Source organism: Mobula birostris, chromosome 4, assembly GCF_030028105.1.
Source record: "Mobula birostris isolate sMobBir1 chromosome 4, sMobBir1.hap1, whole genome shotgun sequence".
NCBI classification, from domain to species: domain Eukaryota; kingdom Metazoa; phylum Chordata; class Chondrichthyes; order Myliobatiformes; family Myliobatidae; genus Mobula; species Mobula birostris.
The window spans coordinates 97,623,414-97,640,591 of record NC_092373.1 but is presented as its reverse complement, the minus strand read 5'-3'; the positions used below and the strand labels follow the sequence as shown (position 1 = coordinate 97,640,591).

Here is a 17,178-nt window from a genome sequence, read left to right as displayed (position 1 = left end):
CCAGCCTAGTGACCGAGGTGACACAACAACAACTCAATGCCTGTGCTCTACTTATCTCAAGCAATTGCAAGTTTGGAATCAGGCTATCAGTGGATATGCATGGATTGTTAAAGCAGCATGGATGAGCATTGATTCGAGGTGACATTCATTCAAGTAGCGGCTTTGGAGTCATCGATCTTAAAATACAGTAACGAGACAGCTGGTCAATCTCTCAGCATATGATATGCCAACATCAGAGACAGAGCTTAGATAGATAGATAGATAGATAGATAGATATACTTTATTGATCCCGAGGGAAATTGGGTTCGTTACAGCCGCACCAACCAAGAATAGAGCATAAATATAGCAATACACAAACCACAAACAATCAAACAACAATATGAAAACTATGCCAGATGGAAATAAGTCCAGGACCAGCCTATTGGCTCAGGGTGTCTGACCCTCCACGGGAGGAGCTGTAAAGTTCGATGGCCACAGGCAGGAACAACCTCCCATGACGCCCAGTGTTGTACCTTGGTGGAATATGGCCGAAGTCCAACAGCAGAAAGTTCAATATCCGGTCTACAAACACGTTCCTCGATTGTAATATGACCAGGATTGTACCATCCGTTGTTAACCAGAACAGCAAGCCCCCAACTCCTTTACGCTTACCGCTCTCAGTGCACTTCCGGTCAGCCCAAACGGTCTGGAAGCTCTCCATGGAAAAGTTTTGATCGGGTATGTCCTCGTGCAGCCCCGTTCCAGTGAAACACATCACACTGCACTCCCGAAATGTTCTCCGACGCCTGGCTAGCGCCGTCAACTCATCCATTTTATTACCCACTGAATGGATGCCTTCTTGATAACAGAACTGGTTCACAGTCACCAATCCTAGCTGTAGCATTAACATGGGATGGAGCTTATTGAAATATTTAGCATTTTCTTCAGCCAGAACTGTTGCTCTGTGGTTTATACACCAGCCATTAAAAATCCACAGAGCCTTAGTTGAACATTGTACTGAAAGGCAGTACTGTCTGCAACACAGCATTCCCTCAGTACAGAGCTGAACACCTTCAGAGATTTAACGCACAGTTCTGTGAATCTGACGAGTCCCCAGATTCAAGGGGGAGAACCTCCATCACTGGAGAATAAAACTGACTGCCAGTAATGCTCAGCAGGTCAAGCAGCATCTGTGGAGAGAGGATCAAAGTTAGTGTTCACTTTCCCCAGATTCCAGAAACTGCTCAATTCTGTGTCCCGAAACACCAAGTTTATTCCAGAGATGCTGCCTGATCTGCTGAGTTCCTCCAGCATTTTCTATGTGTTACTCTGGATTTCCAGCATCTGCAGAATCTCTTGTGTTTATTTTGTTTCATATAGTCCCAGCATTATCTTCCTTTTGCACCCCCCCCCCACCATTCTCATCCATCTCACTTTACTTGCACCTGTAGGAAGATCAGTTTCCCCACCCTCTCTCAGCCACCTCCACATGTGCTCATCAGCACCTCACATACAAGCCTATCAACCTGTTACTCCCTCCATAGATACTGCCTAACCAGATGAATCTCCAGCATTCTTGACGCTTATTTCACTTGCCAAAGCTTCGTGCCTTTCAATGCACTGAGCCACGGTGACAGCCCATGGATTCTGCTGCTGTTACCACCTCAAAACGAAAGGTTAGATCAGAAGAAGCGAAAGTAAGAAAAGTTGACATGACTTGCACTTGGTGTATGGCTGTGGAAGGAAAGTAATTTAGTTTCAGCCTTTTGCAACTGTTCAGAATCCCCTCTCCTATTATGCAGAAAGAGGGGCATAAGCCATTCAGTATCAGGTTAAAATAAAAGGAGAAAACAGTATAACACTCTTTGGAATTGCTTTAATTAGCAAGCAAAATGGCTAAATAAATAAACCCATTGAATAGCATTCCTTTTCCTCCCTGCCCCTGCCAGGCTGCTACCCGTGTATTCAAATGAAGGGATGTCTGGCCAGAGTTTTATTTTCTTCTCCTGCGTTAAATAGCTCTGACATTCCTGTCTTTGTGCTGAGGATGATCTGGACTGAACAGATGTCCCAGTCTTTGTGTTGACAACACAATGGTCACTCTTCTCTTGGTAACAGATCTGCTGCATGCAAAGACTGTGTGCATGCAGCTGGCAGCCTGCTCCTCCAGCTCCCAAACACACTCCCAGCAATCAGCACACTTCAGTTATTCAAATATTTGAAAGTTAGATGTGGCCAAATGGTTCCTTAAATCCTTGCGTTTTTCAATGTCTTGCAAGATTTGTCAACTGCCCATTGCAGCTGAGCTCCAGTTGCTGCTTTGTTTCAGTCAACAGAATTCTTTTTTGGAATGTTCCAAGGAGGATTTTATCAGCCTCGATGATGTTACTGATCTTTAATTTAAACGAGACTTGGGACTATTACTGCCTATCGGTGGCTCAAAACTTGAAGGCAGACTTGTATTTTGTACCTTCTCAAGTCTGCTATTTCAAGGCCAATGGGATAGTTTTAGTTCTTCTCACTGGCCTCCCACGGACTCTGACACCAACATGACCACTCACTGCTCTGTACACACCCCTCAATGCTGCAGAATAATGCTAAGACATTAGCCGGAAGTTACTGAAATGGATGAGGCAAGTGGGAGGAAAGATGGAGTTTAATGTCTCAATGTGTTAGACTTTTTGAATGATTGAGCAGGTGAGAAGGATAGAGTGCTTCACCTCTGGTCACCATATAACCGGAAGGATGGCATTAAATTAGAGAAGGTGTAGAAACGATTCACGGGGATATTGCTGGGCCTGAAATATAAGGAGAGGCTAGCTCTGATCCTGGAGTGGAGGGATAAGGGTCATAGATCAGGTGAATGATCACAGTCTTTTCCTTAAGGTAGGGAAGGCTAAAACCACAGGGCACACGTTTAAGGTAAGAGGGGAAAGATTTAATAAGAAACTGAAAGACAATTTTTCACTAATGGAAATATGGAAGATAGAGCATTGAACAGTACAAAACAGGGAAAGAGAACAGGGAAACAGAACAGGGAACAGTGCTTGGGCTGAATATGACATGAATCTTTTCTGCCTCCATTCCTGTATGTTCATAAGTCTATTTAACTGTCTCTTCAATGCTATCATATCTGCTTCCACCATCATCCCAGGCAGCCGTGCCAGGCACCCACCACTCTGTGTTAAAATTAAATTTGCCTTGCATGTCTCTTTAAAACCTTCCCCCCTCACCTTAAATACATGTCCTCCAGTGTTTGATATTTTTACCCTGGGGAAAAAAGTTATAGGACAAGCTGCCAGAAGAATGGTTAGAGGTAGGTATAATTAAAATATTTAAAGGACATTTAGACAGGTGCAAGGATAAGAAAGGTTAGAGGAATTCCAGATAAAGGGCCTCAACCCAAAACATCAACTGCCCATTTCCCCCCATAGATCTTCCCTGATCCATTATCCTCCAGCACTTTTTTTTTTGCTCCAGATTTAGAGAGACACAGGTAGGCACAGGGCAGCTGGATCAATGGGGCAATTCCCATGCTGTTTAACTCTGTGACTCTAATGTAAAATGCATCCGTGAAGCTAACTGAGTTTGCCGTGTGGCAGTTCGGAACAGGTATGAGAGCTGATTAGTAGCATTGAATTTTTCCTCTGAAGGATGAAAAAGGAAAAATCCAACCAATCCTGTTAATCGAAGTTTTGACACTTTAAAGCCTTCCAGATGTTGGCTGCAATAATTTGTTTGAAATAAACTATAAATAAGTACTGTGGGCTATTTAGTGGTAAACATTTACTCATTTTCCCCAGAGTTCTACTATTGTCATATAAAATATTTATCTGCAAAGTGGCGTCTGGGTGTGATAATGGATTGTTAGATCCCAGTGGCTGAAAACAAAGGTTAGAAAGGACCTTCATTTAAAAGGAACTAGTGGCTGGGCTTGGGCCTGGTGATTTATATGTTTAGTTTTTTATTTGGCTTGGGTATTGTAGAATGGGATATGTAGGTATCATCTTGATTCCAGTGCTTGCTAACACAATCCCTCTAGCTATTGAGTGCATGAAGTGCGCTTTATATACCTTGAAAAAAATCCATTCACTATCCTACAAACTCCCTCAAAATGGTTTCCCTGGCAGAAGAGAGTTCTTGGCAATCTGGTTCATTCCATGCTCACAATATGACCAGAGCTTACAATTACAGAAAGATATACAGCAGGAGGAGATTCAGCCCACTATGTCTGAAGTTGCGCTTTGAAAGTGATATTCAATGTGTCCACTTACCCTCATCCCCTGTAATCAATAATCCTTTCAGGTTGCTTTTGAGTTTGCATTGCAAGCCATACAAGTTCTGGTTTAAGGAGTGGTGGCTGCCGCGGGTGAGATACAAGGAGGACTGGGTGTTTGACTGGTAATTGGGTATTTGATGAAATACTGGAAATTCAATGTAGGAACAGTGATACCAGGAGTAGAGTGTTGCCTTGCGAATGAAGAGAGACAGGTTCAGTGCTGATGTCTTTGTGGAGCTTACACGTTCTCTCCTAGCAACACGCTGGAGGAACTCAGCAGGTTGGGCAGCATCCGTGATCCGTGTTCTCTCCCAGGTGCTCCAGTTTGTTCCCACATCTCAAATCTGTGAAGAACAGTAGTTTAATTGGCCAATGTAATTTGCACCTAATGTGTAGGTGAGTGGTAGAATGTGGGATAATAACATGTAATTAGAGCAGGGATTGTAAGTGTATGTCTGACAGCGAGATGACGGGTCTACAGTATAAACCTGAAATAAAACCTAGCGGTGGTTGAAACAGTCTGCATATGGCAGTGTCCCAGGTGCTGCCTGATCTGCTGAATGGTTCTGGCATTCTCTGTTTGTGTCTTACTATCTAGAGACTGCGGCCATTAGTCCAGAGACAGATCTAGAAGCCCTATGGTAGCTGGGGAATTTAAACTCAAATACTTAAGTAAAGCTCCATTGAAGCCTAATATTCATCTTGTGACCAGGAAGCTGACATGTTGCAGCAAAAATCAATTCACTTTATTATTCTCAGCAGCAATGAAAATCTATCAACTTTGACAGGACTATGTGAGACCTGCTCAGCTGTGCAGTCATATTTAATAAGGGATGGGAGAAGTGCTGGATATATCCTGGAAATAATAACAAAAATTATCTGAGGCAAATAGCAGAGGAAAGCTGCCCTCCTGGCTCAAGCTCCTGATTGTATGGATCCCTTTGAGATCAGACATTTGCTTACACTCTGACTCATTGAAAGATGACCCCTAATAGAATGCATATTTGACACCTGCATTTCTGAAGGGATTCAGATTTCTGTTATCACAAAGGTTGCTCAGCTTCAATCATAGAGAGGGTACTATACCATCCTTGCAAAGTACCACCTCAAATCCCATCTTTGCTTCTGGCTCCAAACACCACTTCCCAACTCCATGCCCGTCTTTCCAGCAGCTAATCCCAAGTAGTTATCTACCATTGTCACAGTAGCAGCCTTTACCAGGATCACAGTGACATTCTATAGAACCAGAATTAAAGTTAATTATCTAGTTCCCTCTTAATTTTCAGCCCATGTTCAATTGACCACACCAATCAACTCAATATTTTCAAGACCATTACCTTAGTGTGGGACTCTTGCAAATTGTACAGATGTACAGTACTGTGGAGAGCATTCACCGTCTGGTCTAGGGTTGAGGGCGGAGCACTGCACAGGATCAGAAAAAGCTGCAGTAAGTTGAAAACTCAGCCAGCTCCATCATGGGTACTAGCCTCCCCAGCAATGAGGACATCGTCACAAGTGGACGCCTCAAAAAGGCAGCATCCATCATCCAGGACATGCTGTCTTCTCATTGCTACCATTAAGAAGGAGTTACAAGTGCCTGAAGACACCATTAAACATTTTAGAATAGCTTCTTACCCTCCACCATCAGATTTCCAAATAGACAATGAACACTACCCCACTATTTTTGTTTCTTTCTTTGCCCTCCTTTGCACTACTTACTTAATTTGTTTTCTATGCATATTTTTATTATAATTTATTGGTATCTATTGAAAAGCACTACTGCTGCAAAATAACAAATTTCACGACATATGCCAGTGATATTAGACCTGATTCTGACCTTCCTCACCAGCAGATGGTCATAGATATAGACAAACATCTTCCTGCACCTACATCACCTTTCCAACCTCACTCAGAGATTAATAATTGGCTCTTCCTGCAATACATCTACATTTTAACACCCCCATCAGACATTAGGTTCTGCCACAACCCATCACTGCTCCCTCCAAGTCTCTATGTCTCTACATTATCAGAACATTTGTCTAACATTCCAAAACTGTATCAGGAGGAATTTTCTCCAACTCCACATTATCAATGCCAGATTGATGTTTATCAAGTTATTAGGGACTTCCTGGAATTCAGCTACAAAGGACCAAAATATTACTAAGTGAAAATAGAATTTCAGAAAAATCTAATAAGAATTATACAACCAGCACTTATGAATGAAATGAATAAGATCAAGATGGCACCTGAGTACAATACTCCTTTAGTCGCCATCTTCTAAATAGATCATGAAACTATATATTTCACTTCTTTTATGTCTTTCACATTTTATTTCCATTTTGAATGTGACTCTGGCACTGTTGGAGCCTGTGATTTGCAGTTTGGATATTGTTTGGGTGTTTCAGTGCTCTGCAGTCTCCAGGTGGCAGAGGCAGCATGCGGACCATGTGGCAAGAAGACTGTGAGATGTTGTTCGACCCCATTTTGCCCATTAAAGCTGCCATTGTGTATTGATTAAAGCAACTAGGGAGATGGAACATTGAGGCAAATGTGGAAGGTGAGCACTGGCTGCCTGCCTTTTTATCACTGGATAATCGCTCTACTGCCAGAGAGGGGAGACTGCCTTCTGATCACTGGTGGGATCGCTCTGCTACAGGAGAGGGGAGACTGCCTTTTGATCACTGGGGGCTCGTTCTGCTGCCGGAGAGAGAAAGGCATGCCTCTGTGCCCAGAGAATGTTACCCAGGTATTCTGTGTTTTGGATATGGACTTGAACTATAGACTTTTTTCCAGTCTTATAGTTTTTTATATTCTGTGTTTTTTGCCCGATCTTTCTAGTATGTTTGTTTGTGGAGAAGGAGGATTTGGAGTCAATGCGCCTGTTCTGTTTTTGTTTGTTTATTTGTGTGGGGAGGAGGGATTTGGAGGTTGGTGACTGTGCTGCCATTCTTTTCTTTCTTGGCTTCGTGGCTATCTGGAGAAGAATAACTTCAGAGCTGTATACTTTGTTAATAAATGAATCTTTGAATAGCATGAGCAAATGTTTTTATGGAATGTCCCTTATGGAATGTCCCTTACAAACTGAGACAGGAGAATTATACAAGAGAATGAGGATGTGGCACAGAAGTTAAACAAATATTTTGTGTTTTTCTTCATGTAGAAATACAGAGAAATTAATGAGTCTGGAAGTTAATTAATCCTCAGGACTCAATAAAAAGGTGTGCATAATGTAGTGGGAGAAAGTGTCCACATATTGTGGAACAGTTTCCAGAGATGAAATTATAGCAAATCCAGTGAAAAATAAAAGGAGTGAAAACAAGACCACTCCCATCTAGAAGGACGAGAACAACAGATACCGGGAACACCACCACTTGGAAATCCCCCTCCAAATCACTCACCATCCTGACTTGGAAACATATCGCTGTTCCTTCATTGTCGCTGGGTCAAAATCATGGAAATTCTCTCTCTAACAGCACTGTGGGTGTACCTACACCTCACGGACTGCATCGGTTCGAGAAGGCAGCTCATCACCACCGTATCGAAGGCAGCTAGGAATGGGGCATAAACGCTGGCATAGCTGGTGACACTCACATCCTGTAAAATGAATAAATTTTAAAAAACACACATAAGTTAACTCCCTATCAGTAGTAGAAAAAAAGACTAGAATCTATAATTAAGGATATGATGAGTCCCTCAGAGGTAAGGAATCTTTGGAGATAATTCTTAGGAATAGGATTTATGAGCATTTTAAAAAATCAAGGCCTAAATAGTGACAGACAATATAGCTTTGGCCAGGTAGGTCATGTCTTAGTAGCTTGATTGAGTTTTTCAAAGAGGTTACCGGGGTGATCAGTGAAGATAGAGCAGCTGATGTTGTCTACACAGATTTCAGTAAGGCATTCAAGATCCATCTAGAACATTAAGATGTGTGAAATCTATGGTGATTGACCATTTGGATTCAGAACTGGGTTGCCCATCGAAGACAGAGGGTAGTGGTCAATGGGTCTTACTCTGATTGGAGGTCCGTGACTTGTGGAGTTCTGCAGGGATCTGTACAGGGACCTCTGCTATTTCTCAGATATGTACATGACTTGGATGAAAACCTGGGTGGATAGATTTGCAACCCAAAAATTGCTGATATTCTAGATGGTGTAGATGATTGCCAAAGGATAAAATGGGATATAGATCAGATGTAGATATAGCAGATGGAGTTTAATCCTGACAAGTGTCAGTTGTTGCACATTGGTAGATCAATTGTAAAGAAACAGATCCCTGTCAATGGCAATGTCTTTAACAATGTACATGTACAGAGAAGCTTTGGAATCCAAGTCCATAGCTCCTGAATATGACTGCATAGCTTCATAGAATGGTTAACACTTGCCTTTGTTTCTTGAAGCATTGAATTCAAGAGTATGGAAATATGTCACAATGGGGGCACTGGTAGCGGACCCAAATGCAAGGCACAGACACTGAAGTACAAGGTACAGGACTTGACGAGAGTAGGGACGTGACAAGATACAGACAAGGAGCAGGGACAAGAACACAGACTTGGGTTTGGACCCTGAGCCAGAGACTGGACAAGGACCCAGAACCTGGGTCTTGCCTTGGGCTCAGGGCCCAGAACTAGGCAAGGACATGACATGGCAGCAGGACTGGAGGCTGGGGTCTTGAGGCTTGAGCTTGGAGACAGGCTTGGGGTCTTGAGGTTTGAGCTTGGAGACAGGCTTGGGGTCTTGAGGCTTCAGCTTGGAGACAGGCTTGGGGTCTTGAGGCTTCAGCTTGGAGACAGGCTTGGGGTCTTGAGGCTTGAGCTTGGAGACAGGCTTGGGGTCTTCGGTCTTGGGTCTAGGGTACTTCAAGGCTTGGGTATGGACTCCAAGTCAGAGACTGGGCAAGGACCCAGAACCTGGGACTTGACTCGGACTCGGACTCCAGAACTAGGCGAGGACAAGACGAGGCTACAGGACTGGACATGGCTTGGGTGTGGAACTCCTGGGTAGGGCGAGACACAAGGACAGGTAAAGGCACATGAACAGGACTGGGATAGGTCTGGACTAGGCACAGACTGGACGAGGGCCTTCAGGAACACGGAGCCTTGAACTAGAAGAGACAGGAGCACGGAACACAGAGCCAGGTCCCCTCCTTGGGAACAGGACTTAGGGCCGGGACTCACACACAGAACACTGAACATGAAGAGACGGATCCCAACACAAGGTGGTGGCAAGCGGCTGGACCTACCTAGCGAAGGCATGGACACAGAGAGTCAATTCCACATAACGAAAGACAGTCCTTATCTTGACCTAACAAGGCTCCGGTCTTGCTCCAGCAGTAAGACTCCAGCGATACAGGCAGGGTATACAGGCGGGGTATCCAGGCTAGGTGAGCAGGCAGAGAGTTAGGCGAGGTATCCAGGCAGTGAGTCAGGCGAGGGGGGAAAAGACAGGGAGGGAAACAGGACAGTCCAGCAGGGAATCCCTGGTTTGCAGAAGTATTTATGTCTCAGCCCCAAAACAAGAAACATGTGCCCAAACAGAAACTAGGAAAAACCAGAAACCCCAGAACAAGGAACTATGAACTGGACCTTGAACCGGAACACGGACTTCACGGACTGGACCATGACAAAATAATGTTATACGTTTATAAACTCTGGTTAGGCCACACCTGGAGTATTGAATTCGGTTTTGTTCACCCCATTCTAAAAATGATCTGGAGGCATTAGAGAGGGGGCAGAAGAGGATTGTCAGAATGCTACCTGGATGAGAGGTTGGGCAAATCAGTATTATTTTCTCTGGACAGTGGAGACTATGGAGAGACCCGATAGAAGGATATAAAATGTTGAGAGGCATAGGTAGAGTAGAAAACTGGTATCTTTTTCCCATTGTTCAAATGTTTAATACTAACATTGAAAGGAGATTTGTGGGACAAACATTTTACTCAGAGAGTGACAGCTGCCTTGAATTCACTGTAGGAGTGGTTGTGGAGGCAAATATGACACATCGGTGTGGGAAGAGTCTGCATGGATTTAGAATCATGTTTGACAGATCTGTATTTTTTTAACATATAGAGTACCTGGGGAAACTAATCAATGCAAAATTCTTCAAAAAGATTGCGCATCAGAATTGTAAATCAAAATTAATGCAAATGGAATGCAGAATAATCTATTGATAATTATTAACAGACAATTAAAAAGAGAACAGGATTAAGTGGGTTATTCTCAGTTTGTAAAGCGGTGATCAGTTAGGGTTTGTAGGGGCCTTAGTTGTTTGCTCCCGAAGTCATTGATTTGGATGAGGAAACCAACGTTGTTAATGATGGTGGAATGAATTGTGGCGAGAATGCAGAGAGGCTTCGGAGGTTGTGGACGGGCCAATTCACTGGAAGAAATCTTGGCCGAAGGAATATAAGATCTGAAATCTTCCATTTTCTCGGAAGTGTAGAAAGGCAGAGTTCTTTGTCTTGGCGAGAGATTTTAAAATCTTGATGTTCAGAGGCTGATGGGTGTTCTTCCACTCAGATCACAGTTCCTAGCTTCGGAGATAGTATTCCATCAGAGGATTAATCAGCAACTCCAAAAACGTTCTCCTCCTACCAAGTTGAAAGGTTTTTTTCCGCCCAAAGTTCCACAAACGTTGCCCAAGTTTGTACGGTCGCTACCTTCCAGACCTTGTTAGACCTCTCATTGCAAAGAACAGAGGAAGAGGGTTTGGTTTTCGGAGGCAACAGGAATTCTGCAGATGCTGGAAATTCAAGCAACACACACAAAAGTTGCTGGTGAACGCAGCAGGCCAGACAGCATCTCTAGGAAGAGGTGCAGTCGACGTTTCAGGCCGAGACCCTTCGTCAGGACTAACTGAAGGAAGAGTGAGCAAGGGATTTGAAAGTTGGAGGGGGAGGAGGAGGTCCAAAATGATAGGAGAAGACAGGAGGGGGAGGGATGGAGCCAAGAGCTGGACAAGTGATAGGCAAAAGGGATACGACAGGATCATGGGACAGGAGGTCAGGGAAGAAAGACAGGGGGGGGGAACCCAGAGGATGGGCAAGGGGTATATTCATAGGGACAGAGGGAGAAAAAGGAGAGTGAGAGAAAGAATGTGTGTATAAAAATAAGTAACAGATGGGGTACGAGGGGGAGGTGGGGCATTAGCGGAAGTTAGAGAAGTCCATGTTCATGCCATCAGGTTGGAGGCTACCCAGACGGAATATAAGGTGTTGTTCCTCCAACCTGAGTGTGGCTTCATCTTTACAGTAGAGGAGGCCGTGGATAGACATGTCAGAATGGGAATGGGATGTGGAATTAAAATGTGTGGCCACTGGGAGATCCTGCTTTCTCTGGTGGACAGAGCGTAGGTGTTCAGCAAAGCGGTCTCCCAGTCTGCGTCGGGTCTCGCCAATATATAAAAGGCCACATGGGGAGCACCAGACGCAGTATATCACCCCAGCCGACTCACAGGTGAAGTGTTGCCTCACCTGGAAGGACTGTTCGGCGCCCTGACTGGTGGTAAGGGAGGAAGTGTAAGGGCATGTGTAGCACTTGTTCCGCTTACGCGGATAAGTGCCAGGAGGGAGATCAGTGGGGAGGGATGGGGGGGATGAATGGACAAGGGAGTCACGTAGGGAGCGATCCCTGCGGAATGCGGGGGGGGGTAGGGAAAGATGTGCTTAGTGGTGGAATCCCGTTGGAGGTGGCGGAAGTTACGGAGAATAATATTTTGGACCCGGAGGCTGGTGGGGTGGTAGGTGAGGACCAGGGGAACCCTATTCCTAGTGGAGTGGCGGGAGGATGGAGTGAGAGCAGATGTACGTGAAATGGGGGAGATGCGTTTAAGAGCAGAGTTGATAGTGGAGAAAGGAAAGTCCTTTTCTTTAAAAAAGGAAGACATCTCTCTCGTCCTAGAATGAAAAGCCTCATCCCGAGAGCAGATGCGGCGGAGACGGAGGAATTGCGAGAAGGGGATGGCATTTTTGCAAGACACAGGGTGAGAAGAGGAATAGTCCAGATAGCTGTGAGGGTCAGTAGGTTTATAGTAGACATCAGTGGATAAGCTGTCTCCAGAGACAGAGACAGAAAGGTCTAGAAAGGGGAGGGAGGTGTTGGAAATGGACCAGGTAAACTTGAGGGCAGGGTGAAAGTTGGAGGCAAAATTAATAAAGTCAACGAGCTCTGCATGTGTGCAGGAAGCAGCGCCAATGCAGTCGTCAATGTCGCGAAGGAAAAGTGGGGGACAGATACCAGAATAGGCACAGAACAGATTGTTCCACAAAGCCAACAAAAAGGCAGGCATAGCAGCTACACCTTTAGTTTGGAGGAAGTGTGAGGAGCCAAAGGAGAAATTATTAAGAGTAAGGACTAATTCCGCTAGACGGAGCAGAGTGGTGGTAGAGGGGAATTGATTAGGTCTGGAATCCAAAAAGAAGCGTAGAGCTTTGAGACCTTCCTGATGGGGGATGGAAGTATATAGGAACTGGACATCCATGGTGAAAATAAAGCGGTGGGGGCCAGGGAATTTAAAATCATCGAAAAGTTCAAGGGCGTGAGAAGTGTCACGAACATAGGTAGGAAGGGATTGAACAAGGGGGGATAAAACCGTGTCGAGGTATGCAGAAACGAGTTCGGTGGGGCAGGAGCCTTTTGCCTATCACCTGTCCAGCTCTTGGCTCCATCCCTCCCCCTCCTGTCTTCTCCTATTATTTTGGATCTCCCCCTCCCCCTCCCCCTCCAACTTTCAAATCCCTTACTCACTCTTCCTTCAGTTAGTCCTGACGAAGGGTCTCGGCCTGAAACGTCGACTGCACCTCTTCCTAAAGATGCTGCTTGGCCTGCTGCGTTCACCAGCAACTTTTATGTGTGTTGCTTGGTTTTCGGAGGCTCAGGCTGCCTCTGTGGGGAACTTCCCGAACCATGCACAACCTGTGGAGAGACTTTCCAATCGCCCTCTCGCCCGGGTTCTCTTCTGCCGTAGTGCGGCGTGTGCCCCCTGCAGGTTCAGCCCCGCCCGCTTTGATAGACCGAGGAACACGTAGCTCCGCATTCCTCGCATTCCAGCTGCGCCTCACTCCCCGGCACACGTCGGAACGCAGTTATTCTTCAGCTGGAAAGCGCTCAGTTAGTGCGCTCCCTCCTTGCTGTTTTCTCCTTTCCGTTCCCTACGCTACAGTTACAAGGTGAGACAGAACTTGTGTTCGTTACCGTGATCGGATTCCTCCGCTGAACAACGTCCGAGACCAACTTTACTGGACTGCACAAGCTACTTGGGGAAGTTTTACAGATTGTCCCCGCGGGTAATCAGGCTTTTGATAAAGGAGTCCCCCGGGAACCGCGAAAATGGGTACATGTTGGAACCGAGTGATTCTTCTCCCGGTGTCTTTTCCCCGCACATTTTCCGCTCTGCGCTTTTTCTCGCTGGCAAATGATGTCAGAGGACAAAAATGTACCAAGTGAAAGCGGCGGCTGGAGGAATTACTGAAAGGGATCGGGAAGGCTGCAGACTCTAATGTGCGCCGACCGAACGGGGAGCGATTCTAGATCCTTAAATTTTGCAAGTTATAAAATTTAACAGCGTGTTGGCAAAGATTGCATACTGTAGCTAATTTCTCTTGAAACGTAAGTTACAAAACAGTCAAACGTAGTAGTAACTTGGAAATTGGAAAGAGAGTAATCGTGGAAAGCGGCATTGCAGGTGGAAGGGCGGTGAAAACGGTGTTCAGCACGCTGCCTTTATCAGCCAGAAGAACGAGAATTGGAGTTGGGACATTATTTTGTATAATCACTAATGAGGCCATACGGAGTACTTTGTGCAGTTTTTGTCACGATGTTGTAGAAAAGATTGAATACTGCCAGGACTGCGGAGTCTGAGATATAGGGAGCGGTTGGCCAGTCTAGTTCTTCATTCCTTGGAAGGAGGGAGAATGACGGGCGATCTTATAGAAATGTTCAAATTTACGAGAGGCACAGATAAGATGCACTGTAACAGTGCCTTCCCCAAGTAGCGGAATGCCAATATAGGGGACATGGATTTAGGGTGAGAGGGGAATGATTTAAAAGGGACCCGAAGGACAAGTTTTACACACAGAGAGTGGTGAGTGCTTGGAACAAACTGCCAAAATGTCTTACTGGGGGAGGGGGGAGCCTGGAGGGATATGGGGTAAACACAACATTCGGACTAGCTAGGTGGATTTGTTGGGCTGAAGACCCTTTATCTGTGTTGTGTTACTCTATGACTACATCCATTAATATAGTTTCAGCAAAATGGTGCGGATTAGGAAATATTAACAATATTGCTGACGTTACCCGATAGCAAATTGTCTCCCATTTTAACCATGCTTTATAACAAACGTAGACTAGATTATAGGTCCTGACGAAGGGTCTCGGCCCGAAACGTCGACTGTAACTCTTCCTAGAGATGCTGCCTGGCCTGCTGCATTCACCAGCAACTTTGACGTGTGTTGCTTGAATTTCCAGCATCTGCAGATTTCCTCGTGTTTGGGATTATAAACTAGATATTCTCATTGTAACTGCTAAAGTTAGAGATGTTAGTGGTGATATTAAGTATTCACACTGAACTTGCATGTTAGTTGAGGATTATGGAAAATTAAACTAATAATGAATCTTGCTTAAAAGAAACTCACAGAGAATGTAATATGATTTGTCCTTTTACTTAATGACTTAATCCTCATGGTATTGAAGGCACAGAAATTCTGTGATGTTCATCTGAAGAATGTTTACTCATGTGCAGATCTAGAATTCTTTGTGGAATAGATAGGAAGAAGATATTTTAAATCCAAAGATGGCTATTTTGGCTGGCTGGCAGGTAATCAGGCTCCAGAGCAGTAGACTGAGGTGTTTTTATGTTGCATTGGAATGTGTGGCCTGCCATGGGATTCTGCTGGAAGGTGAATGAGCCTTTGTTTTGGAAACCTTCAGGAATGTATCTCCTTTCTTAAGTCTTCTGTTTTTTTCAGTGGCAATATTCAGGGTAATCAGACTCAACTGAGAAGGAATGTTTCCCAGTGGAGGGGATTTGTGTAACCACATAATGATGGACAGATTTACATCACTCTACCAATAAATGTATTTTGGGAGCAATAGCTTTTCCTGTGAATGTATATTCAAGTTGTTAGAAATGGTAATTAATTAGAATCTACTTACACATTGGGTACTTTTTGCAGCTAAGAATGCAAAGGGAAAATGCTATAAAAATGTATAAAATCAGACCCCAGATCCAGCAGAGAAGTAAAGGTTGGGCTCCTTTCACTCCTAAGCATCCCAAGTTAATGGTTTCACTGGTAAATTCTATGTTACACCCGTCCTTTCAAAAATCAAGATATTTGCATTCAAATGTTGCAATTGCTTTGATCCTCTTTCTAGCTGGTGGTGGCTGAACAAAAAACAACATAAGGTGTTGTGAGGGAAAGCTTTTAACAATAGAAAAAGTTAGGAAGATAAAATGCAGATGGTTTTCATTGTTGAAACTAGTAGAGAAAAAATTGTGCGATTTGGTTCTCATTCTTTGCATTTTATAGTTGGAATTTCCTGGAGGGTATTCAGACTAATGTTTGCTCAGTCTCCCTTCAGTCTAATTCCTTCAGCTCTTCCTTCACCATCCACTGGCTTAATGCCTTGCATTCCTCAAATTCATGTCATTATCTGATGATGATAAAACAACTAGCCCAAGCATGGAGGTGGAGACTCGAGGGAGAGGCAACTTCCAGGGAGGTTCTTATGTGCGGCAATGAATTGGCAGAGATTTAGGAATGTACGGTGACATGTCTGGTGCTGCTAAATTTTATTGTGGCTTTTTTCTTGGACGAAAGAATGTAAAACAACCTGGAACAGTGCAGCCCAGCGCACAATGTTTGAGCCAATAATAATTCCAATTTAAACTGCTCATTGTTCTTATCTTCCTATTCCCTGCCTGTTTCCATTTCTGTCAAACTGTGATCTATACATGCAGCCTGAGACCTAGTGAAATATTGTCCACTGTAGATATCCTGTGGCGGTGGACAAATTGCTGTGGGTCCAGGTCCTTGCTCAGGCAGGAGTTAATTATGGACATAACCAATGTTTCGAAGCACTCCATTACAGTAAATTTGAGTACTAGTTTTTGATAGTTTTTCTTGCAACTTTTCCTGCTTGACTGGCTACCATTATGAGCGCTGCCCTTTTGAAATGGGTGGGTGGGAACATTAGACTGCAGCAGTGAAGATTGAAGATGTCTTTGAACACTCCTGTTAGTTAATCAGCTCAGGTTTGCAGTACTTAGCTAGGTACATTATCAGGGCCTGATGCTTTGCAAGGGTCCATCCACTTGCAGCACATTTTGACATCGTTCTCCAGGACAGAGGTCATAGGGTCAATGGATGTTCGCACAGATGTAGTTACTCTCTGTTTCAAAGCTTGTATCAAGGGCATTGAGCTCATTAAGCATCACTGCCATACATGCCATTAGGTTCCACCATAAAGGAAGTAAAGGCCGCAATCCCTGCCACATCTATTGTGCATCCAATTCTGCCTGTGATTTCACACAGAATTTTCTTTTCACTCTCACAATGGCCTTCCATAGTCTATACTTGGACCTTTTGTAGGTTGTCCAGTGTTGTGTAACATGTACCCTGAACTCAGGTGCAATTTCACAACTGTTCTAGTCACTCTCAGAATTAAATTCCTATGGTTAACTTTATAAAGCAACCATTGCTGTAGATGTCATCGTTAAATACAGAGGAGTAATGGTCTTGGATTGTTCCATTACGAGGAACACTTGGACTGGCTGGGGCTCTTGAAGAAAAGTTGAGAAAAATTTAATAACAAGTAATGAAAGGTTTTGATGGAGTGAATAAGAAGCTGTTTCCTTGCAGGGAGCGGGGTGGATGACCATAAACTAGCGGAATCAGATCATCGGTGAAAGAAGTGCTTCTTTATTCCT

At 44.3% G+C, this 17,178-nt stretch overlaps 1 protein-coding gene and 1 long non-coding RNA gene across 13 annotated transcripts in view; one reads left to right on the top strand and one right to left on the bottom strand.

Annotated features, from left to right (window-relative positions):
• Positions 1-275: 275 nt before the first annotated feature.
• LOC140196514 (uncharacterized) lies at positions 276-13,652 on the bottom strand. Of its 8 annotated transcripts, none has more exons than XR_011885733.1 (5): positions 9,497-11,071; positions 7,657-7,852; positions 5,596-5,680; positions 4,254-4,602; positions 276-1,169 (listed from the first exon to the last, which is right to left on the bottom strand). It is a non-coding gene; the product is annotated as an uncharacterized lncRNA (long non-coding RNA). The 8 variants fall into 8 exon arrangements; XR_011885735.1 differs by lacking the exon at positions 276-1,169 and adding an exon at positions 1,176-1,713; XR_011885738.1 differs by lacking the exons at positions 4,254-4,602; positions 9,497-11,071 and adding an exon at positions 13,446-13,652.
• The window catches only part of amotl2a (angiomotin like 2a), a 47,109-nt gene continuing 43,227 nt past the window's right edge, over positions 13,297-17,178 (top strand). The window contains exon 1 of one of the 5 annotated variants that reach the window (XM_072255840.1): positions 13,297-13,420. The gene's annotated coding sequence lies outside the window, so the exon portion shown is untranslated. Of the gene's footprint in view, positions 13,860-13,935; positions 14,335-17,178 lie in introns of those variants that run through there. The other 4 variants (XM_072255835.1, XM_072255837.1, XM_072255836.1 and 1 more) reach the window with 4 other exon arrangements.